We start from the raw sequence: 2,500 nt of genomic DNA, 5'->3' as shown, positions 1-2,500 counted from the left end.
CCTGGGCGGCAAGGCAGCAGCGACCTCCTCACGTGTGACCGGCCCCCATAGGCACTCAGGAGCGACAGGCTCCGAGTGCGGGAGAAGGCGGTCACGGATGAAGCCGGCGGTGGAGATCGGCTTCTTCGTGAAGAGGTCCGCCCAGAAGTCCAGCAGACCGGGGATGTCGGGTGGCGGCTGCAGCAGGGTGCCGTCCAGCAAGCCGCGCACGCAACGTGCACGCGACCTACGGAAGGCGTCCTGTGTGCGCGCGTATTCCCAGCGGCGCCGCTTGCGCTTCTGCAGCGGCGGGGCGGCAGGCGGCCGCTTGGATGATTGGCGCGGCCGCTGTGTCCTGGTGATCGACCTCTCCCCCCTGGACCCGACCGACGCAAGGGCATCCGGGAGCATGCCCAGGATGACATCGGGCGGCGTGCCCCGCCCCAGACCAATGACTCGATCCAGGGCAGAGAAACGCTGGGCGGAAGCAGGTAGCCCCGCCAGATGCTCCCAGATGGCGGCGTCAGTCGGCCCCTCCGGCGGCGGCCCGGTGGTGTCGGCCGCGAAGTCCTCGGCTGCGTCGACGGGCGGCGCAGCGGCCTCGCCCGCGTCAGGCAGCGAGCTCGCTGCTCCACGGCGGGACGCCGGCTCTTCGCCCCGACCGATCTCAAGTGCCTCCATGAATTGGCGGACAAGCTGCTTGTGGGCAGCTTGCCGCCGTCGGCACTTGATTGCCTCAAGCGTTCGGTCGGGGAACATCCTGGTAAGTTCTTGATTTACAAAGAAGAACCGGGCGTCCCTCTCAAGGAACAGTTCGGCCTCTGCCTTGGCGAGCGACAGGACTTCTTCCTCCGTCCACCTCGCGCGATGCCTCTCCGTCACGATCTCAGCGTTGGCGGCCGCAGGGTGTTGGCGGCGGCGATGGACCCCGAGACCGTTCTTCGTGGTAAAAGTGCGGTGGCACTCACTGCAAGCAAAGGGAGCTACACAAACTATCGCATTTTCGTTACGGCCGGTTGGCCGGATAGGTGCTGGGGTAGCTGGGGTGGCACCTTCAGCGGAAGGGCCACCATCTCTTGTTTCTTGTCGGCTGCCCCCAACTATAAAGGGATAATGCGAGGGGGGGCTGGTAACCCCCCCCAAGCCCCTGGTGCGGTCTTCCACTCTGCGAAAATCAGCGGGCCCACGAGAAGGGGAGAAGACCGCAGGAGAGGAGAGGCTAAGAGGGCTAGGCCCATGTATTGCGCATCACTCTCCCTGTAACTATAACCCAAGGAAGGCACCTCGCAGCAGCAGCACGACTACATCAAGACCGCACTTCGAAAAGCCAAGTCCGGATGCAGCCACACCGCCGCCACTTGGCCACCTTAAGAGAGTCATAGTTACTCCCGCCGTTTACCCGCGCTTGCTTGAATTTCTTCACGTTGACATTCAGAGCACTGGGCAGAAATCACATTGCGTCAACACCCGCTAGGGCCATCGCAATGCTTTGTTTTAATTAGACAGTCGGATTCCCCCAGTCCGTGCCAGTTCTGAGTTGATCGTTGAATGGCGGCCGAAGAGAATCCGCGCACCCGCGCGCCCCCGGAGGAGCACGCTAAGGCGGACGCGGCCTCGCAGCAAGGAAGATCCGTGGGAGGCCAAGGCACGGGACCGAGCTCGGATCCTGCACGCAGGTTGAAGCACCGGGGCGCGAACGCCGCGCAGGCGCGCGCATCCTGCACCGCCGGCCAGCACGAGGCCGACCAACGGCGAGAGCAGACCACGCCCGCGCTAAACGCCCGCACTTACCGGCACCCCTACGGCACTCACCTCGCCCAGGCCCGGCACGTTAGCGCTGACCCACTTCCCGACCAAGCCCGACACGCCCCGATCCTCAGAGCCAATCCTTATCCCGAAGTTACGGATCCAATTTGCCGACTTCCCTTACCTACATTATTCTATCGACTAGAGGCTCTTCACCTTGGAGACCTGCTGCGGATATGGGTACGAACCGGCGCGACACCTCCACGTGGCCCTCTCCCGGATTTTCAAGGTCCGAGGGGAAGATCGGGACACCGCCGCAACTGCGGTGCTCTTCGCGTTCCAAACCCTATCTCCCTGCTAGAGGATTCCAGGGAACTCGAACGCTCATGCAGAAAAGAAAACTCTTCCCCGATCTCCCGACGGCGTCTCCGGGTCCTTTTGGGTTACCCCGACGAGCATCTCTAAAAGAGGGGCCCGACTTGTATCGGTTCCGCTGCCGGGTTCCGGAATAGGAACCGGATTCCCTTTCGCCCAACGGGGGCCAGCACAAAGCGCATCATGCTATGACGGCCCCCATCAACATCGGATTTCTCCTAGGGCTTAGGATCGACTGACTCGTGTGCAACGGCTGTTCACACGAAACCCTTCTCCGCGTCAGCCCTCCAGGGCCTCGCTGGAGTATTTGCTACTACCACCAAGATCTGCACCGACGGCGGCTCCAGGCAGGCTCACGCCCAGACCCTTCTGCGCCCACCGCCGCGACCCTCCTACTCGT

General features: G+C 63.1%; 1 pseudogene; it reads right to left on the bottom strand.

The window, feature by feature from the left end:
• The window catches only part of LOC124732457, a 7,961-nt pseudogene that overhangs the window by 3,732 nt on the left and 1,729 nt on the right, over window positions 1-2,500 (bottom strand).

This window comes from Schistocerca piceifrons, unplaced genomic scaffold (assembly GCF_021461385.2).
Source record: "Schistocerca piceifrons isolate TAMUIC-IGC-003096 unplaced genomic scaffold, iqSchPice1.1 HiC_scaffold_1344, whole genome shotgun sequence".
In the NCBI taxonomy this organism is placed as follows: Eukaryota; Metazoa; Arthropoda; class Insecta; order Orthoptera; family Acrididae; genus Schistocerca; species Schistocerca piceifrons.
The sequence above is the reverse complement of the archived record's forward strand: the minus strand, read 5'-3'. Positions and strand labels throughout refer to the sequence as shown.